Source organism: Hemiscyllium ocellatum, chromosome 38 (genome assembly GCF_020745735.1).
Source record: "Hemiscyllium ocellatum isolate sHemOce1 chromosome 38, sHemOce1.pat.X.cur, whole genome shotgun sequence".
Taxonomy (NCBI): Eukaryota; Metazoa; Chordata; class Chondrichthyes; order Orectolobiformes; family Hemiscylliidae; genus Hemiscyllium; species Hemiscyllium ocellatum.
In genome coordinates, this window is record NC_083438.1 from 27,172,729 (window position 1) to 27,199,305 (window position 26,577).

A 26,577-nucleotide genomic window follows, 5' to 3' on the forward strand; every position below is an offset into this window, starting at 1 on the left:
ACAGAGTGCGTGTTTGTGTGTGTGTGTGCGTGTGTGTGTGTGTGTGTGTAAAAGAGTATAGGTCTGTGAGAGGGTTTGTGTGTGTGTGGGAGTGTATGTGTGAGCGTATGTGAGACAGTCTGTGGGAGAGTGTGTGTATGTGCAGGAATGTCTGTCTGTCTGTGAGTGTGCATGTCTGTGTGTGTGTGTATGTGTGTCTGTGTCTGTGTGTGTGTGTGTGTGTTAATGTTTCAGCCTCTGGGTAATTGCTGTCTTACAATTTGATTGTATTTTGATGTTGTGGTGATGTTATATAATGTATTAGGGTTGGTGGGTTGCATTTCAACCTGGGATCTTGCTGTGTAATATTGCATCAAAGTGCTCTCACTCCCCCCCCCCCACCAACAAAACCAGTCTCATCTTTTCTCTCTTTTGTCCCGAGGAACTTTTTTTTGGGAAAGCTGTAAAGTGAAGATCCAAAATGTCTGGGGCCAGGAAAGCCTTGGACACGAACAACCTCCAGAGGGGGAGCACAGGCCTGAGGCCTGAGGCCTGTTCACCAGGCTGCACCCCGTTGGGACAAGGTGAGTTGTGCCCTGTTTATTACCCCAAGGTTTCATCTCCTCTGGGGGTGGGGAGTGTGGTGGGAAAGAGCCTGGTTTATAGGGGCCTCTGGTTAACTGGGTCCTGTCAGATTGCGGCCCTGTCATTTTTGAAATGGGTTTGAAGCCTGAGGTTAAAATAACCGAGACTCGGGACCGTGACACATACAGGATAACCCCCAGGATCTGGGAGGCAAGACTCCCTCAGGAGGGAATTAAAACCCAAAATATCTGACCCTCTGTAAAAACTTGTCACAGTGTCAGAGGAAGATGGGTCATTGAGAGGGCAGGATGATAACATTCAACAGTGAGAGAAGGAGAGCGAGAGAGAGAATTGAAAAATGGAGAGAATGGGAGAAACACAAAGAGAGAGATGGGGAGATGGTGACAGAGAGAGAGAGAGAGAGGGAGATACTGACAGAGCGAGAGAGAGGGAGATAGTGACAGAAAGAGAGGAAGAGATGGTGACTCAGAGAGGGAGGAGATGGCAACACAAAGAGAGAGGCGGGGGGGAGATGGTGACACAGAGAGAGAGAAACGGAGAAGGTGACAGAGAGGGAGAGGGGAAGATGGTAACACAGAGAGAGAAAGGGAGAGAGAGAGGGAGATGGTGACACAGAGAGAGAGAGGGAGATGATGACACGAAGAGAGAGATGAAGGTGGTGACACAGAGAGAGGGGGGAGAGGGGAGATGGTAATACAGAGAGAGTGGGAGATGGTGACACAGAGAGAGAGAGGGAGATGGTGACACAGAGAGAGTTAGATGTTGATAGAGAAATAGAGGGAGATGGTGACACAGAGAGAGAGAGAGAGAGGGAGATGATGACACAAAGAGAGAGAGGAAGGTGGTGACACAGAGAGAGGGGGGAGAGAGGGAGATGGTGATACAGAGAGAGTGGGAGATGGTGACACAAAGAGAGAGAGGGCAAGATGTTGGCACAGAGACAGAGAGGGGGAGATGGTGACACAGAGAGAGAGAGAGAGAGGGAGAGATGGTGACACAGAGAGAGTTAGATGTTGATAGAGAAATAGAGGGAGATGGTGACACAGAGAGAGAGAGAGAGAGATATGGTGACAGAGAGAGAGGGAGAAGGTGACACAGAGAGAGAGGGAGATGGTGACAGAGAGACAGGGGGAGATGGTGACACAGAGAGAGAGGGTGATGATGACAGAGAGGGAGAAAGGGAGATGGTGACACAGAGAGAGAGAGGGAGATGGTGACAGAGAGAGAGGGAGATGATGACACAGAGAGAGAGAGAGGGAGATGGTGACAGAGAGAGAGAGAAAGGGAGATGGTGACACAGAGAGAGAGAGGGAGATGGTGACAGAGAGAGAGAGAGGGAGATGATGACACAGAGAGAGAGAGAGAGAGAGAGGGAGATGATGACACAAAGAGAGAGAGGAAGGTGGTGACACAGAGAGAGGGGGGAGAGAGGGAGATGGTGATACAGAGAGAGTGGGAGATGGTGACACAGAGAGGGAGAGGGCGAGATGTTGGCACAGAGACAGAGAGGGGGAGATGGTGACACAGAGAGAGAGGGAGAGGGGGAGATGGTGACACAGAGAGAGAGAGGGAGAGGGGGAGATGGTGACACAGAGAGAGAGAGAGAGAGAAAGGGAGGGAAATGGTGACAGAGAGAGAGAGAGAGAGACGGAGATGGTGACACAGAGAGAGAGAGGGGGAGATGGTGACACACAGTGAGAGAGACGGAGATGATGACACAGAGAGGGAGAGGCAGAGGGGGAGATGGTGACACAGAGAAGTGGGATTTGGTGACACAGAGAGAGACAGGACCAGGAGAGAGACAGGCCGGGAGAGCGAGTCAGGGAGACCCCCAGTTACAAACTGAATTGTGAAATTGCTGGCACTATTGGGACCTTGCTGTGTGAGAAGTACATGGGGGAGGGTAACGCGCTTATGGAGGGGGTGTTGCTGGGGATGGGGTGGAGTGTTCTGGCGTGGGACAAAGACGGTGAAATACCCCAGGGGTGCCACACCCAGCTGCCTGTGGGATCTTGCTGTGCACCCCTCTGCCTGTGGGTCACCCCTTACACATCAGAGCAGCCTGTGGACAGAGCCTGGGCTCTGTATCATCCCCCACTTCCCCCAAGAAAGACCTTCCCCTCCCCTCAGAATGTGCTATTGACCTGGCTAATGGCTGCAGGAAAAGGAGATGGGAACCCAGTTTAACTGGGAGGGAGGGAGGGAGGAGAGGAGAGGGCATTTCTGTCAGAACGGAGGGGGAATGGAGAGCGAGGGAGGGGGAGAGAGAAAGGACGGGTTGGGGTTGGGGTGGAGAGAGGATAGAGGGGGTGTGGGAGAGACATAGATCAATTCTCGAGAGCAGGAGAAAGCTGAACAGAGCTGGAAACGTAGATAGGGGCAGAGAGAGGGGGAGAGAGGGAGAACGAGAGAGGGAGGGTGGGGAGGAGTGAGTGAGAGTGTGAGAGAGAGGGAGAGAGCTGACTGTCCCAGTGGAAGGTTCATGGTTTAAAACGGGTTTGAAGCCTGGGGTTAAAGTAACCGAGGACTCGGGATTGTGACACAAACAGGTTAATCCCCAGGATCTGGGAGGCAGGATTCCCTGAGGAGGGAATTGAAACCTTCAATGGGAAACTCTCTCCAAAGACCTGTTCTCATGTCAGAGTGATGTGAGAGTTGTATAGGCCAGGGGGATAAAATGTGATAATCACAGAAATACATACAGGATGGCCATTTCAATTCAATTCACTGTGTATCTGGGAGGGGGGTCTCTGTCTGTCTCTCCAGGTTTCTTTTGTTGAATTTTCAAACAAATAAAACTGACCCACACACAACAAAATGAGCTGTCACTATTTAATAATTAGAGTGGTGCTGGAAAAGCACAGCAGTTCAGGCAGCATCTGAGGAGCAAGAAAGTCAACGTTTCAGGCAAAAGCCCTTCATCAGGAATAGAGGCAGAGTGCCTGCAGGGTGGAGAGATAAATGAGAGGAGGGTGGGGGTGGGGAGAAAGTAGCATAGAGTACAATAGGTGAGTGGGGGTGGGGATGGAGGTGATAGGTCAGGGAGGAGGGTGGGGAAGGTAGGGGGAAAGGGAGATAGGCAGGTAGGACAGGTCATGGGGACAGTGCTGAGCTGGAAGTTTGGAACTGGGGTGAGGTGGGGGAGGGGTAAATGAGGAAACTGGTGAAGTCCACATTGATACCCTGGGATCGAAGTGTTCCGAGGCGGAAGATGAGGCGTTCACCTGGACCATCTCTGACCTCTCCTTCTCCATTAATGACGACTGACTTGACACCGACATTTTTTCAAACCCACCGACTCCCACAGCTACCTGGATTATACCTCTTCCCACCCTACCTCCTGCAAAAATGTCATCCCGTATTCCAATTCCTCCGCCTCTGCCGTATCTGCTCCCAGGAGGACCAGTTCCATCACAGAACACACCAGATGGCCTCCTTCTTCATCATCCACAATTTCCCTTCCCACGTGGTTAATGATGCCCTTCAACGCATCTCGTCCATATCCTGCCGCCCACCCTCAAACCCCACCCCTCCAACCGTAACAAGGACAGACCCCCCTGGTGCTCACCTTCCACCCTACCAACCTTCGCATAAACCACATCATCCAACGACATTTCCGCCGCCTCCAAACAGACCCCACCACCAGGGATATATTTCCCTCCCCACCCCTTTCTGCCTTCCTCAAAGACCGTTCCCTCCGTGACTACCTGGTCAGGTCCACGCCCCCAAAAACCCACCCTCCCATCCTGGCACCTTCCCCTGTCACCGCAGGAATTGCAAACCCTGCGCCCACACCTCCTCCCTCACCTCCACCCAAGGCCCTAAAGGAGCCTTCCACATCCATCAACGTTTTACCTGTACATCCACCAAGATCATTTATTGTATCCGTTGCTCCTGATGCAGTCTCCTCTACATTGGGGAGACTGGATGCTGCCTAGCGGAGCGCTTCAGGGAACATCTCTGGGACACCCACACCAATCAACCCCACTGCCCTGTGGCCCAACATTTTAACTCCCTCTCCCACTCAGCCAAGGTCATGGAGGTCCTGGGCCTCCTTCACCGCCGCTCCCTCACCACCAGACGCCTGGAGGAAGAGCGCCTCATCTTCCGCCTCGGAACACTTCAATCCCAGGGCATCAATGTGGACTTCACACATTTTCCTCATTTCCCCTTCCCCCCACCTCACCCCAGTTCCAAACTTCCAGCTCAGCACTGTCCCCATGACCTGTCCTACCTGCCTATCTCCCTTCCCACCTATCTGCTCCACCCTCCTCCCTGACCTATCACCTCCATCCCCACCCCCACTCACCTATTGTACTCTATGCTACTTTCTCCCCACCCCCACCCTCCTCTCATTTATCTCTCCACCCTGCAGGCACTCTGCCTCTATTCCTGACGAAGGGCTTTTGCCCTAAACGTCGACTTTCCTGCTCCTCGGAGTCTGCCTGACCTGCTGTGCTTTTCCAGCACCACTCTAATCTGGACTCTGGTTTCCAGCATCTGCAGCCCTTGTTTTTACCCCGTCATTATTTAAAGTGGGGAGAGGGCGGGGCAGAGGGATAAAGATTACAGTGTGCAGGATTAAATCAGAGAGAGTTATCAGAGATGGACAGAATGTGAGTGGGACAACAGAGAGGGAGAACAGAGAGAGAGTGGGGAACAGAGAGAGGGGGGAAAGAGAGAGAGCGGGGAACAGAGTCAGCGGAACAGAGAGAGAGCGCACAAGAACAGGAGGGGGGTGAACAGAGAGACGGGACAACGGGAGGTAGAACAGAGAGAGAGGGGGCAACAGAGCGAGAGGGGGAACAGGGCAAGAGGGGGAATGAGGGAATAGAGAGAGAGGGATCAGACAGAGAAGTGGGAACAGTTGGAGAGGGGGAACAGAGACATAATGGGGGAAATAGAGAGAGATGGGCGAAAGGGGGGAATAGAGAGAGAGGGGGGCAACAGAGAGAGGGGGAACAGAGAGAGAGAGAGAGAGTCGGGAACTTAGAGAGAGGGGGCAGCAATGGGGGGGCAATAGAGAGAGAGCGGGGTAATAGAGAGAAGGGGTACACAGAGAGGGGGGAACAGAGAGAGGGGGGGAATAGAGAGAGGGAGAGAGAAACGGAGAAGACGGGGGTATAGTTTGGGATTTGTCAAACAGTAGGATTGGTCCTTCTGTCATCATGGAGACAGGATCGAACCCTTAACCAGGGTCAGGAACACAGATGATCTATCTGTGGTCACACTGCTGCTTGTGGGATCTTGCTGTGTGTTTCTAGCCTCGGGCCAATTGCTCTTTAGTGATTTCTTTGTATTTCGCTGTTGCTTGATGTTCTGCAATGCATTAATGATGCAGTAATTAAACTGACCCAGTATCGCAGGGTAAAGTGGGAGACTGGGGAAGGCAGAGAGCAGTGGGATCTTGCTGTGCTCTTGGTGTCGCTGCTGTATTTTATTTCAAATTGCTTTTTATTTCCCTCTCAGTCTGTTCCCCCCGCCCCGAGGAGGGGATTAGATCCAGGAGCTGAAATTCAGGACGGTGCGGAGACAGAGGGAATCAAATCATTTCTGCCCCGAGGAATCATCAGCCCAGAGCCAGAACCAGAGAGAGAGAGAGGGAGTGAGACAGCGAGAGAGAGAGAGAGACAGCGAGAGAGAGAGAGAGAGACAGAGAGAGAGAGAGAGAGAGAGAGAGAGAGAGTGAGACAGCGAGAGGGAGAGAGAGTGAGACAGCGAGAGAGAGAGAGAGAGACAGCGAGAGAGAGAGAGAGGCAGCGAGAGAGAGAGAGAGAGAGCGAGAGAGAGCGAAAGAGAGAGACAGTGAGAGGTCGAGAGAGACAGTGAGAGGGAGTGAGAGAGGGAGAGAGACACAGCAAGGGAGAGAGAGAAAACAGCTCGGGAGAGAGACAGACAGTGTGGGAGAGAGAGAGTGAGACAGCGAGAGAGAGGGAGACAGCGAGGGACAGAGACGGAGTTTGGTTCTGGGGACTATACATACAGTCGGAAAATCCCGACAGATCCTCAGCAGATAACCCCCTCTCTTCCCAGCCCAGTGTGTGTCAGGAGGGGGCTCCAGTCAGGCTCTGAGACCCTAGTGTGGGACCTCCCCAATTAATGATTTAATTGTCCCCCACCCGTCACAACCCAATGTGGAATGGCTGTGTAGGATTATTTATCCCTGCCTATTGCAAGTTGATTTCCCACAGTCGATCAACCCTTTGTTGTGACATTAGTAAATTAACTCCGAGTTTTGAGTATGTTTGGTATTTCTCTGTGGTAGCCCTCCTACACTTCACATTTTACCTGATTTGATAACACCAACACAACCAGTTCTTCTGTGACATGATGATTGCATTTGTCACAGAGATATACAGCACGGAATCAGACCCTTCGCTCCAACTCGTCCATGTCAACCAGACACTCTACCTAACCCAGTCGCATTTGCCAGTGCCTGGCCTTATCCCACTAAACCCTTCCTATTGATGTAGTCATCCAGATGCCTTTTAAAAGCTGTGATTGTACCAGCCTCCACCACTGCCTCTGGCAGCTCATTCTATGCAAGCACCACACTCTACACAAAAAAAAACTTGCTCCTGAGGTCCCTTTTAAATCTTCCCCTTCTCATCCAGAACCTACGCCCTTTAGTTTCAAACTCCCCCACCCCTGGGCAAAGACTTTGTCTGTTTATCCTATCCATGACTTCCAAGGTTTTATAAAACTCTATAAGGTCTCCCCAAGCCGCTGATGCTCCAGGGAAAACAGCCCCAGCCTATTCAGTCTCTCCCTATAGCTCAAATCATCCAACCCTGACAACATCCCTGTCAATCTTTTCTGACCCCTTTCAAGATTCACAATATCCTTCCGATAGGAGGGAGACCAGAATTGCACACAATATTCCTAAAGTGGCCAAACCAATGTCCTGTACAGCCGCAACCTGACCTCCCAACTCCTACACTTGATGCTGTGACCAATAAAGGAAAGCATACCAAGCGCCTTCTTCACTATCCTATCTACCTGTGACTCCACTTTCAAGGAGCTATAAACTTGCACTCCATTCATGTGCAACTCCATGTTACAGTAAAATCACGCTTCAGGAACAGCACTTAACGTGTTGGGGCCAATCATGTTGCATCCAACACACATTTTCAAAGTTCACATTGTCAAAAGTGTCCCCAATTCTTCAATCGTGTTACAGCAAATTCATGTTGATGAAACACACGTTATAACAGAATGACCTGCAACTGGCTCCTGAGGGATTTGAGGTTAAAAAAATTAATTGAAATTCTGGACAAAAAGAACAAACAATCTGAAGAAATGGTGGTAAGGAATTTTATGCACCAGTGATATAGATGTGTAATGTTCATATTAATATCAAAATCTCTCCACAGTTTCAAGATAAGATCATCAAAACTTGAAACAAACACAATAAGTATGACAGAAACTCAGCAGGTCTGGCAGCATGTGTGGAGAGAGAAACACCGTTAACATTGAGTCTAATGTGACTCATCTTCACAACATCAAAAACTGACCAATTTGACAACCTTGTGAGGTTTACAAGGGATTTGGGATCCACAATGTCACTGACATCTGTCTTCTCAAGTAAGTTTTCTTTGTAGTAAGTTAATTAAACTTTGCTTCATAAAGTAATCGCAAAGATTTTTTCTTCTCGGGGACTCATGTAGGAGCAGGGAGATTTGTGAGAGCTGCTCAGGAGGGTTGAAACGAGTAGTTTTGGGGAGGATCCAGGGAATTAGTGAGGAAAGAGATCACTCTGAGACTGAGTTACAACTCACACAACACCAAGTTATAGTCTGATAGGTTTAATTGGAAGCACTAGCTTTCGGAGCGCTGCTCCTTCATCAGGTGGTTGTGGAGTACACAATTGTAAAACACAGAATTTATAGCAAAAGATTACAGTGTGATGTAACTGACATTATACATTGGAAAATATCTTGATTGTTAAGTCTCTCATCTGTTGGAACGACCATGATAGTTTCACTTGTTTCATATGTAAATCACAAAACTCTTTTTAAAAGTTACATTCTCAGGTGAACTGTAACAATTGGTGTCAGGCCAGATAAGATGTTGTAGGTGTTAGCCCCCTGTGTTCTGTTGTCTGTGTCATAATATTTAGACTGATTCTAATCAAAAAAATGAATTAACAGAGTCTTACATGGATTCATGCAGTTTTTGTGCAAAGCACAATGTAACTCTGCAAGGACAAATTCACCCCACAAACGTATGTGTGTGTGTGTGTAGTGTCTGTGTGTGTATATAGTACAATGGTGGTCACCTGTAGTGTGACATGAACCCAAGGTCCCTCCCTATGGGAACCGAACTTCACTATCAGCTCTGCTTGGCCACTTTTCGCTGCTGCCTGTCCCCAAGTCCGCCTTGGAGGATGGTCACCTGAAGGTTCAAGGTCAATGTCCTGGATCACTGACGTGTTCTCCAACTGGGAGGGAACACTCCTGTCTGTTGATTGTTTTGCGGTACCCATTCATCCGTTGCCGTAGCCTCTGCTCGGTCTCCCCAATGTACCATGCCTCGGGGCATCCCTGCCTGCAGTGTATAAGATAGACAACGTTGGCTGAGTCACATGAGTACCTGCCACGTACATAGTGGGAGGTGTCCCACGCGTAATGATGGTATCCATGTCCACACTCTGACACATCTTGCAGCGTCTACCGTGACAGGGTGGTATGGAGTTGTCCTGAAAGCTGGGCAGTTTGCTCCAAACAATGATCTGTTTGAGGTTTGGCGGTTGTTTAAAGGTGAGAAGTGGAGGTGTGGGGAAGGTCTTGGTGAGGTGCTCATCCTCATTGATAATGTGTTGCTGGTCGCGAAGAACATGGTGTAGTTTTTCGGTTCCTGGGAAGTACTGGATAACGAAGGGTACCCTGTCGGTTGCAGCACGTGTCATTACGGTACACATGTGACTCAACCAATGTTGTCTATACACACACACACACACACACACACACACACACACACACACACACACACACACACACACACACACACACACACACGCAGTCCTATACACACACAGCCACTCCTACACACATGCACACACACACATACACACACACAGGCACTCCGATACTCACACATATAAACACACCTCTATACACACACTCAGTCACACAAACAAGCTCTCCTATACATACACAGACACTCACACACACACCTGCATGCGCACACACTCCCAAACACACACATGCACCCTCACACAAATTTCGACACCTTTACATTCACACACACACACATATATACACTCTCTCTCGCAGACATTCACAAACTCCCACACCAGACACACACACACACATTTGTGGAATGAATTTGTATTGGCAGAGTTATATTGTGTTTTGATCAAAATCATAACCTGATGTTGTATGAGTTGTAACTCAGTCTCAGAGTGTTCTCTTTCCTCACTAATGGTTACAATTAACCTGAGACTGTAACTTTTAAAAAAAGTTTTGTGATGTACAATGAAACAAGTGAAACTATCATGGTCATTCCAACAGATGAGAGACTTAACAATCAAGATATTTTCCAATCTATAATGTCAGTTACATCACACTGTAATCTTTTGCTATAAATTCTGTGTTTTACAATTGTGTACTCCACAACCACCTGATGAAGGAGCAGCGCTCCGAAAGCTAGTGCTTCCAAATAAACCAGTTGGACGATAACCTGGTGTTGTGTGAGTTGTAACTCAGTCTCAGAGTGATCTCTTTCCTCACTAATTCCCTGGATCCTCCCCAAAACTACTCGTTTCAACCCTCCTGAGCAGCTCTCACAAATCTCCCTGCTCCTGCATTAGTCCCCGAGAAGACAAAATCTTTGAGATTACTTTGTTAAGCAAAGTTTAACTAACTTATTACAAAGAAATCTTACTTGAGAAGACAGATGTTAGTGACACTGTGGATCCCAAATCCCTTGTAAACCTCACAAGGCTGTCAAATTGGTCAGTTTTTGATGTCATGAAGATGAGTCACATGAGACTCAATGTTAACAGTGTTTCTCTCTCCACACATGCTGCCAGACCTGCTGAGTTTCTGTAATGCTCATTGTGTTTGTTTCAAGTTTCGATGATCTTATCTTGAAATTGTGGAGAGATTTTGATATTAATATGAACATTACACATCTATATCACTGGTGCATAAAACTCTTATCAATTCCTTACCACCATTTCTTCAGATTGTTTGTTCTTTTTTGTCCAGAATTCCAATTGATTTTTTTTTAACCTCAAATCCCTCAGGAGCCAATTGCAGGTCATTCTGTGATAATGTGTGTTTCATCAACATGAATTTGCTGTAACACGATTGAAGAATTGGGGACACTTTTGACAATGTGAACTTTGAAAATGTGTGTTGGCTGCAACATGATTGGCCCCAACACGTTAAGTGCTGTTCCTGAAGCGTGATTTTACTGTAACATGGAGTTGCACATGAATGGAGTGCAAGTTTATAGCTCCTTGAAAGTGGAATTGCAGGAAGATAGGATAGTGAAGAAGGCATTTGGTATGCTTTCCTTTATTGGTCACAGCATCAAGCGTAGGAGTTGGGAGGTCATGTTGTGGATGTACAGGACATTGGTTTGGCCACTTTAGGAATATTGTGTGCAATTCTGGTCTCCCTCCTATCGGAAGGATATTGTGAATCTTGAAAGGAGTCAGAAAAGTTTGACAGGGATGCTGTCAGGGTTGGATGATTTGAGCTATAGGGAGAGACTGAATAGGCTGGGGCTGTTTTCCCTGGAGCGTCTGAGGCTACAGGTGACCTCATAGAGTTTTATAAAATCATGAAATAAACAGACAAAGTCTTTGCCCAGGGGTGGGGGTGTTCAAACCTGGAGGGTATAGGTTCAGGGGGACAGGGGAAAGATTCAAAAGGGACCTAAGGAGCAAGTTTTTTTTGTGTAGAGTGTGGTGCTTGCATAGAATGAGCTGCCAGAGGCAGTGGTGGAGGCTGGTACAATCACAGCTTTTAAAAGGCATCTGGATGGCTACATCAATAGGAAGGGTTTAGTGGGATAAGGGCCAGGCACTGGCAAATGGGACTAGGTTACGTTCAGAGATCTGGTCAGCATGGATGAATTGGAGCGAATGGTCTGATTCTGTGCTGTACATCTCTGTGACTGATGCAATCATCATGTTACCGAAGAACTGGTTGTGTTGATGTTATCAAATCAGGTAAAATGTGAAGTGTAGGAGGGCTACCACAGAGAAATACCAAACATACTCCAAACTCGGAGTTAATTTACTACTGTCACAACAAAGGGTTGCTCAACAGTGGGAAATCAACTTGCAATAGGCAGGGATATGTAATTCTACATAGTGTTCAATATTCGGTTGTGACTAATGGTGGACAATTAAATCATTAATTGGGGGAGGTCAATCACCTCCAACCTCATTGACTGGAGGATCCCAACCCATCAGGTCCAAAAGATGAGGCTGAAGCATCTACAACACCTTCAGCCAGAAGTGCCAAGTGGGTGATCCATCTCGATCTCCCCCATGAGATTCCCAGCATCATGAACATCAGCCATTAGCCACTTCGATTCAGTCCCTGTGACATCAAGGAATGACTGAAGGCACAGGATGTTACAATGGTCATTAACCCATTTAAAATGCCTGCAACAGCACTGGGACAAGATGCAATGCAGTACCAAAGCAAGAGTGGTGCAGAAAACCCTCCCCAACCCATGACGTGGACGCTCAGGGGAAGCAAAAGAATCGGCACATAAGAAGCTCCCAGCCCAACTCCAACACACTGACTGGGAACCATATCACCATTCACACAGTCAGAGAGTTGGACAGCACAGAAACAGATCCTTTGCTGCAACTCTTCCATACCGAGCAGATATCATCATTTAAGCGAATCCCATTTGCCAGCATTTGGCCAATATCCCACATTTACGGCTGTAATCATGTTTTGAAGGAGACAGGGTGAGGTGTGTCTCAAAGGTGGTCTGTAAAAATGTTAATATGGAACACTGCTGCCTCACAGCGCCACGGACTCGGGTTCGATTTCCACCTCAGGCAGCTATCTGCATGGAGTTAACGCATTCTCCCCGTGTCTGCGTGGGTTTCATCCGGGTGCTCCGAATTCCTCCCACAGTCCAAAGATGTGCATTGGCCATAATAAATTGTCCCACAGTGTCAGGAATATGCAGATTAGGGTGAATTGGCCATCCTAAATTGTCCCATAGTGTTCAGGGATGTGTAGGTAGAGTGAATTGGCCATGCTAAATCGTCCCACAGTTCCCAGGGATGTGCAGTTTAGGGTACAGTAGTAAAGGATTGGGTCTGGATGGCTTCATCTTCGGAAGGTCGGTGTGGACGTTGTTGGGCCAAAGGGCCAGTTTCCACACTGTAGGGATTCTATGGATTCTATGGGAACAGATTGGGGTGAGAAGTATGTTATATCACCTTTCACACTTATTTTTATTAGATTACGAGACGATCTTTTCTGGGTGTTTCAGTTTTATTATCAGAAGGGTGTCAGCCTCTGCTCTGTAACAGATAGACCAAACCATGAGCCAACATTTCATGATGTAGATCACCTCAGAGACAACACACCAGACAGCAGCAGCTGACATTACAAATAGGCTGCAATCAAAGCTGCAACTGCTCGAGCAGTGATGACAGATTCCAGACACAATCACTGGGCGAATTACAGAAGCTGACAGCTCCATGATGTTTGATGAGTCCTTCTTTATGATTTGGTGAAATTCATCCTAAAAACATTCAACTGCATTTATATTTGCTGTTAATATCTCCATCATGTCTTTTGATATCACAGATTCATGATTGAGATTGGAGTTGTTCACACTGTCATGTTGGACCATCAGATACAGGAGCAGAATTGGCCCATCGAGTCTGCTTCCCATTGGATCATGGCTGAAATGGTTCTCAACTCCATCCTTCTGCCTTTCCCCCTCTAACCTTTGGTCCCCCTCACTAATCGAGAACCTATCTGTCACTATTTTAAATACACTCAGTGACGTGGCCTCCATAGCCTTCTGCAGCAGTGAGTTGCACAGAGACACCACTCTCAGTCTGAAGAAACACTTCCTCATCTCAGTTTGAAAGGGTCGCCCCTTCACTCTTAGGATCCCCTCCTCGTGGAAATATCTCCACCACATCCATTTTATCCAGGCCTGTCAGAATTCTGTAAGTTTCAATGAGATCATCACCATCCTCCTGAACTCCTTTGAGAACAGACCCTGAGTCCCAATTGTTCCTCTGAACAATGATCGATTTTTGTATGTTAAAACCTCCAAAGAGATGTCACAAATACATTAAGTATGAAAGAGTAATGATGGTGGGGAGTAGGGCCCCTCAAAGATCAGAAAGGTCTGCCCCTGTGTGGAGCCACAGGAGATGGGAGTGATACTAAATGAGTATTTTGCATCAGTGTTTACTGTGGAGAAGGAGATGGAAGATATGGAATGTGGTGTTTTGTTGAAAAATGCCCATATTACAGAGGAGAAACACATAAAAGTGGATAAATCCCCAGGCCCTGATGAGGTGTTCCCCTGAAATTTGTAGGAAGCTCAGGAAGTGATTGCTGGGCCCCAGATTGCTCCAGATGGGGTACAGAGGAGATTCGAGTAAAAAATGAGGTCTGCAGATGCTGGAGATCACAGCTGAAAACGTGTTGCTGGTCAAAGCACAGCAGGCCAGGCAGCATCTCAGGAATAGAGAATTCGACGTTTCGAGCATAAGCCCTTCAGAGATTCCCCAGGATGTTGGCTGGGTTGGAGCAGTTCAGCGATGAAGAGAGGCTGGCTAAGTTTAAGTTATTTTCCTGTAAGCAGGGAGGATTGAGGGGGGACGTGATAGAGGTGTAAAAGAGTATGAGGGGCACGAACAGGCTGGATACGAAGCAACAGTCGCCCTTAATCAATAACAGGAGTCCTCATTTTAAGGTGAAAGGCAGGAGGGTTTAAGGGGATTTGAGGGGCACTATCACCCAGAGGGTAGTAGGGATCTGGAATGTAGTACCTGAGAGGGTATTGATCTCATAAGCTTTAAAAAGCACTTGGAGGAGCAGTTGAAATGTCAAGGCTCTGGGTCTAGTGCAGGGAAGAGGGGCTGGTGTACACAGTGGTGTTCTACTGGGAAGGCTGATGCCAAGTAGAGTCATAGAGTCAGAGAGATGTACACCTGCCAGCACCAGGCCCATATCCCTCCAAACCCTTCCTGTTCATATACCCATCCAGGTGCCTTTTCAATGTTGCAATTGTACCAGCCTTCACCACTTCCTCGAGAAGCTCATTCCACACACATACCCCCCTCTGTGTGAAAAAGTTGCCACTTAGGCTTCTTTTCCATATCTTTCCCCTCTCACCCTAAACCTTTGCCCTCTAGTCCTGGACTCCCCCACCCCAGAGAAGAGACGTTGTCTATTTATCCTATCATGCCCCTCATGATTTTATAAACCTCTATCAGGTCACCCCTCAGCCTCTGTCGCTCAAGAGAGAACAGCCTTCACCTATTCAGTCTCTCCTATAGCTCAAATCCTCCAACCCTGGCAACATCTTTGTGCATCTATTCTGAACCCTTGCAAGTTTCACAACATCCTTCTGATAGGAAGGACACCAGAAATGCATGCACACACAGATTCACACACACACACAGAGTCACTTGCATGTGTGAGAGTAGGTGCAGGAGAGACTGTGAGAGAGTGTGAGAGAATGAGTGCGATCATCGTGATCAATTCTCTAATCCCATCCTCCCCCTCATGTCCCTTGGTTCGTTTAGATACAAGAACAAAAGCAAGATCATTTATGGGAGAGGGGGAAAGAGAGAGCTAGAGAAAGAGAGATTGTGTGCAAGAGAGCGATAGTGAGATTGTACCCGAGAGAGACTGACCTCCCCCTGACACCAAGGGGCTCCTCTATCACACACCGCAATGAAATCAGACGCTGTGTTCAGGAGCAGGACATGGCCCGTGGAATTAGAACGTCTGTTCATGAGGACATTCAGATCCAGGAATCCATCAGAGAATGACAGCAGAACAGAGAGAATCAAACAAAGAACTCGGTGCTGAATTTGTGGGAGAATACAGTTGAGAATACAGAGCCAGTGATATACTGACCCTGTTGTAGCACAGTCGAGAGGTTGTTTGTGTCTATATGTGGGATACATTTGATGGAGACTGTTTAAACTGAATTGAACTTGTGTCTCTGCTTGGGGAATACCTGTCCTTCACTTTTCTGACTGCGACATCATCCAGAATTGCACACAATATTCCAAAAGTGGCCGAACCAATGTCCTGTACAGCCGCAATGTGACCTCCCAACTCCTATACTCAATATTCTGACCAATAATGGACAGCATACCAAATGCCTTCTTCACTATCCTATCTGTTTGTGACTCCACTTTCCAGGAGCTATAAAGCTGCATGCCAAGGTCTCTTGAATCAGCAACACTCCCCTCGACCTGACCATTAAGTGTATAACACGTTGATTTGCCTTTCCAAATGCAGCACCTCACATTGATCTAAATTAAACTCCACCTGCCACTCCTTGACCCATCGGCCCCTCTGATCAAGATCCCGTTGTACTCTGGGCTAACCTTCTTCGCTGTCTACTACACCTCCAATTCTGGTGTCATCTGCAAACTTACTAACTATACCTCCTGCATTCACATCCAAACCATTTATATAAGTGATAAAAAGCAGTGGACCCAGCACTGATCCTTGTGGCACACCACTGGTCACAGGCCTCCACTCTGAAAACACAGTAAACACTGATGCAAATTACTCATTTAATATCTGCCCCCATCTCCTGCTCATAGGCTGCCCTGCTGATCTTTGAGGAGCCCTATTGTCTCCCGAGTTACCCTTTTGCCATTAATGTATTGATACAATCCCTTGGGAATTCTCCTTAACCCTATTTGCCAAATCTATCACATGTCCAATTTTGCCCTCCTGATTTCCCTCTTAAGTATACTCCTGCTGCCATTATACTCTTCCAAGGATTAACTCAATTTCTGCTATCTATCCCTGACGTGTTTCTTTTCTTAACTAAAACCTCAATATCTCCCGTCATCCAGCTTTCCCTATACCTTACCTTTCCTTACCATTCCCGCTAACAGCAACATATTCTCCTTGGAGTCTCGTCTTCTCAATTTCGAAGGGTTCCCATTTTCCAGCCATCCCTTTAGCTGCAAATCATCCCTCCCCCAACTCCCCCACTGAATTTTTGAATGTTCTTGCCTAACACCGTCAAAATTGGCCTTCCTCCCATTTAGAACTTTAACTTTTAGATCCAGTCTGTCCTTTTCCATCGTTGTTTTAAAACTAATACAATTATAGAATTATGTTCGCTGGCCCCAAAGTGCTCCCCCACTGACACTTCGATTTCCTGCTGAATAAGGGTATAGTACATGAGTGTGGTGCTGGAAAAGCTCAGCAGGTCAGTCAGCATCCGAAGGGCAGGAGAATTGCCTTTTCAGGCATAATCCATTCATCAGGAAAGTGAAACTTCCGAAATGTCGATTCTCCTGCTCCTTGGATGCTGCCTGACCTGCTTGTGCTTTTCCAGCACCACACCATCGACTCTGATTTCCAGCATCTTCAGCCCTCACTTTCTCCTGCAGTCTATAATATAATCCCAATAAGGTGATCATCCCTTTCTCATTTCTCAGTTCCACCCAAATAACTTCATTCCATGTATTCTCAGGAATATCCTCCCCAAGTACAGCCGTGATATTATCCCTGATCAACAATGCCATTCCCTCCCCTGTCTTGCCCCACCTTCCTATCCTGCCCTATTGGATTGGTATCAGGGAACATTAAGCTGCCAGTCCTGTCCATCCCTGAACCACGTCTCTGTAATCACTATGATATCCCAGCCCCATGTTCCTAACCATGCCCTGCGTTCATCCACCTTCCCTGTTAGTCCCCTTACATTGAAATAATGCTTGTCCTCCTATTTCCTGACACTATCATTGGGTTAACTCTCTGACATATGTGTACAAGATCAGCTGAACCCCCTCGACATTAATTGCAGATTTTCTCACCACTTTAGACAGAAGCGTTCTGATATTTCTATTCTTCCTGAAGATCTGAACCTGCCCTCCCTCAGGGACAAAACCTCCCTGGGTCTGAATGTCTGAAAATGAAGAATTTGCAACAGCAACAGTATGTGATGGATGGCAGTTATAGGAAGGGGGGAAAGTCTCAGATACAGTCACATAGATGGGTTAACTGCAGGAAAGGTAAGAGAGGTAGGCACCTAGTTCAGGAGTCTTTTGTGGATATACCCATTTCAAACAGGTTTGCTGGTTGGAAAATGTAGTGGGTGATGGATTCTCAGGGGAACGTAGCACAAACAGCCAAGTTTCTGGTGTTGAGACTGGCTCGAATGCAACGAGGGGTATGTCGGCTTCCAAGAGATCAATTTTGTGAGGGGATTCTGTCGTCCAAGGTACAGACGGATGTTTCTGAGGCCAACAGCGAGAAAGCAATTGGTGTGTTGCTTCCCTGTGTCCAGGATCAAGGATGTTTCAGAGAGCGTGTAGAATGTTCTCACGGGAGAGAGGGGCCAGCAGGATGTGGATGTACCTACTCGAGAAGGTGCAAAACCTGACCTACTCTTGGAAAATAAGGCAGGGCTGGTGACTGAGTGTCAGTGGGGGAGCACTTTGGGGCCAGCAACCATAATTCTATTAGATTTATTATAGTGATGGAAAAGAATAGACCAGATCTAGTCTCCTCCCTATTGCAAAGATGTTGTGAAACTTGAAAAGATTTACAAGGATGTTGCCAGGGTTGGAGGATTTGAGCTATGGGAAGAGGGTGAATTGGCTGGGGCTGTTTTCTCTGGAGCGTTGGAGGCTGGAGGAGTGACCTTATAAAGGTTTATAAAATCATGAGGAGCATGGATAAGATAAATAGACAGAGTATTTTCCCTCGTGTGGTGGAGTCCAAAACTAGAGGGCGTAGGTGAGAGGGGAAAGACATCAAAGAGACCTAAGGGGCAACATTTTCAGACAGAGGGTGGCTTGTGAATGGAATGAATTCCAGAGGAAGTGGTGGAGGCTGGTACAATTACAACATTTAAGAGGCATTTGGACGGATATAAAAATAGGAAGGGTTTGGAGGAATATGGGCCAGGTACTAGCAGGTGGGACTAGATTGGGTTGGGATATCTGGTCGGCATGGACGGGTTGGATCGAATGGTCTGTTTCTGTGCTGTATACTCAATGACTCTATTATGTATGAGAGATGTGCTGAGAGAGAGGGAGATGGTGATATTGTACATGGGAAGGAGAAAGAAATTGTGAGATTTTACATGAGAGTGAGAAAAACAGTGAGATCGTGCATGAGACAGAGATAGAAAGAGAGTTAGTACGTGAGAGATTCACCTTCCCTGACAGTGTGGGGCTCCTGTATCACACACCAGAATGAAATCAGACGCTGTGTTTAGGAGCAGGACATGGCCGGTGGAATTCGAACATCTGTTCATTAGGATGCTCAGAACCAGGAATCCAGCAGAGAATGACAACAGAACACAGAGAATCAAACAAAGAACTTGGTGTTGAATTAGTGGAAGTGTAGAGTAGAGAATGTAGAGTCAGTGATGTACTGAACCTGTTGTACCACGGTTGAGAGTTCAGGACTGTGTCTTTGTATCTGTGTGTGGGGGTGTGTGATGGAGACAGTTTAAACTTAGCTTACTCTGAGCCTCTGCTTGGGGAATGCCTATCCTTCAGCAATTTGACTGCAACATCATAGAGAGCTCTCCCCATGCTGTACCTGCTCTGGGAGGCATTAATGCAGACAGTGTCGAGACAGCTTTACTCTGTATCTCCCCCCATTAAACAGGACATAACATTGGAATGTGCAGATGATACACAAATTGCCAATGGAGTATACAGGGAAGAGCAGTAGACTTTCGGAGGATACAAGCAGGTGCTGTTTACTGTTGTTGGGAAGGTGTCTGAGGATGAAAGTGGTCCACAGGATTGCTGATGTTATCTCAGTAAAACACTCACAGAGAGACCTCCTTCCTGTTGTTGGCCAATGAATATGAAGCAAAGAACTCCAGTGAAATAGGCCTGTGAGGGCTGAGGGCTTTCTCTGTTTGTCATAAAGAGCAAAATGGTCACCCAATGTCCTTGGGGGAAGAGGCCTGGTCTGGATTTAACCCAAATCACGGCCTGACACTGCAACCCCACAAAGTAACTGAGGGATGGACATTTATAAATCACATTCCATGCCTTCAGTGTCATCTCAAACTGGGTTCGAGGGAATGGAGCAGTTTTGTAGTGTCCTCAGTGTGTGATTGAGGGAATAGGGAAACTAATTTCTGAGGCAGATAGTGAGAGAGTTACAGACACAGATACAGAGCCAGGCACACACAGAGGCAGGATGGGAGTGTCCTGGAGATGTTTCAGAGCTCACTCTGAGACAGACACGAGCTGTACAGTAACAGATGGGAGTGAATTATTCGCTGGGACCCACAGTACGCTGGACACAGTCTCTGTGAATGACTGAGATGATGGGATCCCGTGTTCCAGTTACTGATAATACAAAGTGATGTGGGACAGTAAAGGCGGACACAGAAAGGCTGGGAAGGGAGTTGGACAGGTTCAGTGAGTGAGTGAGTAAGACATAGTCTTTGCAGTATCACAGAGAGCAATGGGGGGCTTTGTTCCTTCATTTTAATCTTGAAACTGTTTCAGAGTATTGTTGGAGTTTTAGACATTGATTCTAATCCTAGACCCAGAAGCAGCAAAACACCTTTCTCTTTCTCTATCCCAGCAGTTGTCATTATTGTCTCAAAAACATCTATTCCCTCTGATCCTGGTAAATCCCAGGGAGACAATCCTGCGTTTCGTTCACTTCCCTCCCTCCCCAGTGACCCCTTCCTGTCCAGTTATCATTCTGGGGAATCTATACTGTACTCAGATACACACACACTCCCCAACTCCCCACCCTTTCTTGCCTCTCCCTATTTGTAAAGTCAATGTCAGTGCTGGGCTAACATGAAATGGCTGCCAACATATCTAAGATGGCAGACACCTTCAGAATCCTTTGTGCTGGCTTTGTAGATTAAAACAGCCCCTCACAGTTTGTCCATGATCATTTCTCAGCCTCCTACAGTGAGGTGGGAAGTGATGGTGTTTGGATGTTAGCCTGCAGAGAGACAATCCAGACTAAATGGGACAATGTTAACCTTGGGGGGGGTGGGCCAGAGCAGAGAAGGTTTCAGTGATGGCTCTGGAATCCTGTCAGCACAGGAGAGGGGAAAATGTCTCAAAAGCATTTTTCAAATTTGGCGACACCATCACATTGGCTTTCTGTGATTTGTGAACATGGATCTAGAAAATATTGCTGAATATTTAATAAGACCTGGAGTAAGGTCATATTGGACCTAATAATGCAGGACCCTGGTGGTACACACACACACACACACAGACACACACACAGTCACAGACATGCACACACACACACACACACACAGTCACAGACATGCTCACACAGTTACACAGGAACATGGAATAACCAAGTACACTGGGACTTTCAAATATTAAAGCTCCATTAAAGAATCCCTGGATGTCTGATTGAACAGAATGTGTGTGAGCGTGTGACAGCAAGAGAGTGCGTGCATGTGAGAGAGGGGAGTGTGTGTGAATGGGACAGAGAATGAGTGTGTGTGCAAGAGGAACATTGTGTGCAAGCGCGAGAGAGAGATGGGGAGTGTGTGCCAGTGCGAGAGTGTGTGTGTGTGCGAGCACGAGAGAGTGCATGAACACAAGAGAGAATGTGTGTATGTGAGAGAGAGTGCCTAAACGCATGAGAGAGAGTGTGCCAACATAAGAGAGAGTCTGTGCAAACGCAAGAGAGAAAGAGAGAGAATGTGAGGAGAAAGTGTGGGCAAACACGAGTGAGACAGTGTGTTAACATGAGAGAGACATTGTGCGGAAATGTGAGAGACAGAGTGTGCACAAACGTGAGCAAGGGAGAGTGCACACTAATGCAGGAGTGAGAGTGTACTCGACTGTGAGAGAGCGTGTGCACAAATGTGAATGTGTGTGAATGCAAGAGAGTGTGTGTGAACGAGAAAGAGAGTGTGCACGAACGCAAGAGTGTGCATGAATGCGAGAGAGCAAGTGTGCGTGGATGTGTGAGAGAGAGTGCACTAACGAGAGAGAGAGAGAGTGCGCAAACATGAGAGACTGTGCAGCTTGAGGGACAGTGTGTGCGAACGTGAGAGAGCGAGAGTGTGCAAACACAAGAGATAGAGTGTGCACAAATGCATGAAAGTGTGTACAGAAACACAAGAGTGCACAAATATGAGACAGAGATTGTGCAAATGTGAGAGAGTGTGTGCAAATACGTGAGATACAGAATGCACAAAAGCATGAGAGAGTATGTACAGAAAGCAGGCGAAAAAGAGTGCAAAGGTGCAAGAGGGAGAGTGGGTGAACATATGCAAAAGAGAGTGTGCGAACGCGAGAGAGAGGGAGAGTACACAAATGTGAGAGAGAGCGTTGGCATGAGTGCGAGAGAGACAGTCTGTGTGAATGCAAGACAGAGTATGCGAATGTACAAGAAAGAGAGTGCATAAACGCAAGAGAGAGACAGTGCATGAGAGAGAGTGTGTGTGAACACAAGAGAAAGTGTGAATGAAAGTGAAAGAGAGGGAGTGTGTTTGGAACGCGAGAGAGGTAGTGTGCGTGAGCGAGAGAGTGAGCATGAATGCACGAGAGAGAGTGCGTTAACACGAGAGAACATGCAAGCACAAGAGCTAGCATGCGAATGCGGGTGTGTGTGCACGAACACGAGAGACTATATGTGTGTGAATACGAGAGTGTGTGAGCAAATGTGAGAGAGAGTGCACGCGATCGCGAGAGAGTGTGTGTGTGACTGGGAGAATGTGTGAATGTGCATGAACATGAGAGAGAGTATGTGTGAACGTGATGGAGTACGTGCAAGCGCGAGAGTGTGTGTGTGAGAATGTGCGAGCGTGAAAGAGTGTGCAAAAGAGAGAGCACATAAAAGTGAGAGAGATATGTGAGTGTGTGGGTATGCAAGAGGAAGAGACTGTGTGTGAACGTGTGAGAGTGTGCGTGAATGTGAGTTATATAGAGTGCATGAACATGAGTGAGACAGTGTGCATGTGTGTGAAAGAGATGTGCAAGTGTGCTAGAGGAAGAATGTGTATACATGTGAGTGTGCTTGTGAGAGAAAGTGTTGGTGTGCTAGAGAGAGTGAGAACATGCAGGAGAGATAGTGTGTGTGTGCATGCAAGAGAGAGAGTGTGTGAGTGAGAGACAGCGTGTTTCAGAGCGTGCGAGAGAACGTGTACTTGCATGAGAGAAAAAGACGGGATGCTTGTGAGAAAGCGTGCCCGAGAAAGATTGTTTGTGTGTGCGAGAGCGAGTGTGTGTGTGTGTGTGTATGAGACGGTGTGTACGTGTGCGCACTTTGTGTGAGTGTACCTGCAAGAGAAAGAGAGTGTGTTTGTGAGAGAGTGTGTGAGTGAGAGGGAGAGCATGCCCTTGTGAGACAGAGTGGGTGTGTGCTTACATGAGAGAGAGAGAATGTGTGCACGCAAGAGAGAGGGTGTGCATGAGAGGGAAAGACTGTATGGGCCTGCGCGTGAGAGAAATAGAGATTGCGTGTGTGAAAGAAAGAGTGTGTGCATGTGAGGCTGTGCATGCACAATAGAAAGAGTGTGTGTGTGTGTGTGTCTGTGTGTCTGTGTGTGTGTGTGTGTCTGTGTGTGTGTGGGCGTGTGTGTGTGAGCGTGTGTGTGTGTTAGAGTGTATGACAGACTTTGTGAGAGAAGGAATTTTGGAGAGAGAGCGTGTGTGCGCGCATGTGGTTTGTAGGGGGTAGTACAAGTGTCTGTGACAGAGTGCGTGTTTGTGTGTGTGTGTGCACGCGCATGTGTGTGTGTGTGCACGTGTGTGTGTGCACATGTGTGTATGAGTATAAAAGAGTATAGGTCTGTGAGAGGGTTTGTGTGTGTGTGGGAGTGTATGTGTGAGCGTATGTGAGAGAGTGTGTGTGTATGTGCAGGAATGTCTGTCTGTCTGTGAGTGTGCATGTCTGTGTCTGTGTCTGTGTGTCTGTGTCTGTGTGTGTGTCTGTGTCTGTGTGTGTGTGTTAATGTTTCAGCCTCTGGGTAATTGCTGTCTTACAATTTGATTGTATTTTGATGTTGTGGTGATGTTATATAATGTATTAGGGTTGGTGGGTTGCGTTTCAACCTGGGATCTTGCTGTGTAATTTTGCATCAAAGTGCTCTCACTCCCCCCCCCCCAACAAAACCAGTCTCATCTTTTCTCTCTTTTGTCCCGAGGGACTATTTTTTGGGAAAGCTGTAAAGTGAAGGTCCAAAATGTCTGGGGCCAGGAAAGCCTTGGACACGAACAACCTCCAGAGGGGGAGCACAGGCCTGAGGCCTGAGGCCTGTTCACCAGGCTGCACCCCGTTGGACCCAGGTGAGTTGTGGCCTGTTTATTACCCCAAGGTTTCATCTCCTCTGGGGGTGGGGAGTGTGGTGGGAAAGAGCCTGGTTTATAGGGGCCTCTGGTTAACTGTCAGATTGCGGCCCTGTCATTTTTGAAATGGGTTTGAAGCCTTGGGTTAAAATAACCGAGACTCGGGACTGTGACACATACAGGATAACCCCCAGGATCTGGGAGGCAGGACTCCCTCAGGAGGGAATTAAAACCCAAAATATCTGACCCTCTGTAAAAACTTGTCACAGTGTCAGAGGAAGATGGGTCATTGAGAGGGCAGGATGATAACATTCAACAGAGAGAGAAGGAGAGCGAGAGAGAGAATTGAAAAATGGAGAGAATGGGAGAAACACAAGGAGAGAGATGGAGAGGTCTTGTGAGATTGTGAAATAGCTGTAATTTTTAATTCTGGGCTGACTGGAAATATTTAAACTGAACCAGCATCACAGAGGGAAATAAAAACGATCAGATTATCGAGTTGCTGCAGAATTGTCACATGTGGGATCTTGTTGTGCGTCAGTTGCCCTGAGGTCACCGTTGCAGGTAGTGAGTGTTTTAATCAGCTGACTCATCGATTGAAAAGCTTCTCAACATGAAAATTGAACTCATCGCCCACCATGTTTGTGTTTGGATGTTGCTGAGAGATTGTCTGTGTCACTGACAGGGAAAAACCCTGGGATCTTGCTGTGCCATCTCCCACCAAAAGATTTTCCTGCTTTGCCTTTCAACGAATGCTGCCTCTTACCTTCCAAAGGGAACTTTCCAGCCACTTGGAGAGAGAGAGTTTGAGACCAGGAAACCTTCGAACAAGAACTTTCTCCAGCGGGGGAACACAGTTCTGAGGCCTGTTTAACAGGCTGCACCCTGTGGGGGCCCAGGTGAGTTTTGTCTGCAGATTACCCTGTGATTTAATCCCCTCCCTGGGGGTGGACTGGCTTTTTACAGGGCCTCTGGTTAATTGGGTCCTGTCGGATTGCGGCCCTAGCAGTTTTAAAACAGGTTTGAAGCCTGGGCTGAAAGTAACTGGGACCTTGGGATTTAACACAAACACGTCAATCGCCAGCGAGTGTCTGACAGACAGAGGACTCCCACGGAAGCAATTAAAAGCTTAAATGAGAAACTCTCTCCATAGACCCGTTCTAATGTCAGAGTAACGTGAGATGTGTATAGGCCATGGGCTTAAATGTGAAAATTGTAGAAATAAGGCACAGGTCGGCCATTTCAATTCAATTCACTGAGTATCTGGGAGTGAGTTTCTCTCTGCCTTTCTCTCTATGTCCCCTATAGTGAACCCTCTCTGTTTTCTTTTGTTGGACTTTTCAAACAAATCCAGATTGGACAGACAGAGAGAGAGATGGATAGATTTAAGAGGGAGATGGCGATACACACAGAGAGACAGAGAGAAGGAGATGGTGACACAGAGAGAGACAGAGGGAGATGGCAACAGAGATGGAGGGGGAGGGAAAGATGGCAACAGAGAGAGAGAGTGAGGTGCTGGGGGAAATGGTGACACAGGGAGGGGGGGGGAGGGTGAGATGGCGACATAGAGGAGGTCAAATGGTGACAGAGAGAAAGAGGTGGAGATAACAACACAGAGAGAGAGATGGGGAGATGGTGACAGAGAGAGAGAGGGAGATAGTGACAGAGTGAGCGAGAGGGAGATATTGACAGAAAGAGAGGAAGAGATGGTGACTCACAGAGCGGGGAGATGGTGACACAGAGAGAGAGAAAGAGGGAGATGGTGATACACAGAGAGAGAGGGAGATGGTGACACAGAGAGAGAGAGGGGGAGATGGTGACACAGAGAGGGAGAGGGGGAGATGTTGACACAGAGAGAGAGAGAGAGGGATATGGTGACAGAGAGAGAGGGAGAAGGTGACACAGAGAGAGAGGGAGATGGTGACAGAGAGAGAGAGAGTGAGATGGTGACACAGAGAGAGAGGGTGATGGTGACAGAGAGAGGGGGAGATGGTGACACTGAGAGAGAGAGGGAGATGGTGACAGAGAGAGAGAGAGGGCGATGATGACACAGAGAGAGAGAAAGATGGTGACACAGAGAGAGAGAGGCTGATGGTGACAGAGAGAGATGGTGACACAGAGAGAGAGAGAGAGAGAGGGAGATGATGCCACAAAGAGAGAGAGGAAGGTGGTGACACAAAGAGAGGTGGGAGAGGGGAAGATGGTGATACAGAGAGAGAGGGAGATGGTGACACAGAGAGAGAGAGAGGGAGATGGTAACACAGAGAGAGAGATCGAGATGGTGGCACGGACAGAGAGAGAGAGGGGGAGAAGGTGACACAGAAAGAGCGGGAGAGGGAGATGGTGACTCAGAGAGAGGGTGACACAGAGAGAGAGAGAGAGAGGGGGAGATGGTGACAGAGAGAGATGGTGACACAGAAAGAGAGGGAGATGGTGACACAGAGAGAGAGAGAGAGAGAGATGGTGATACACAGAGAGAGGGAGATGGTGACAGAGAGAGAGAGGGAGATGGTGACAGAGAGAGGGGGGGA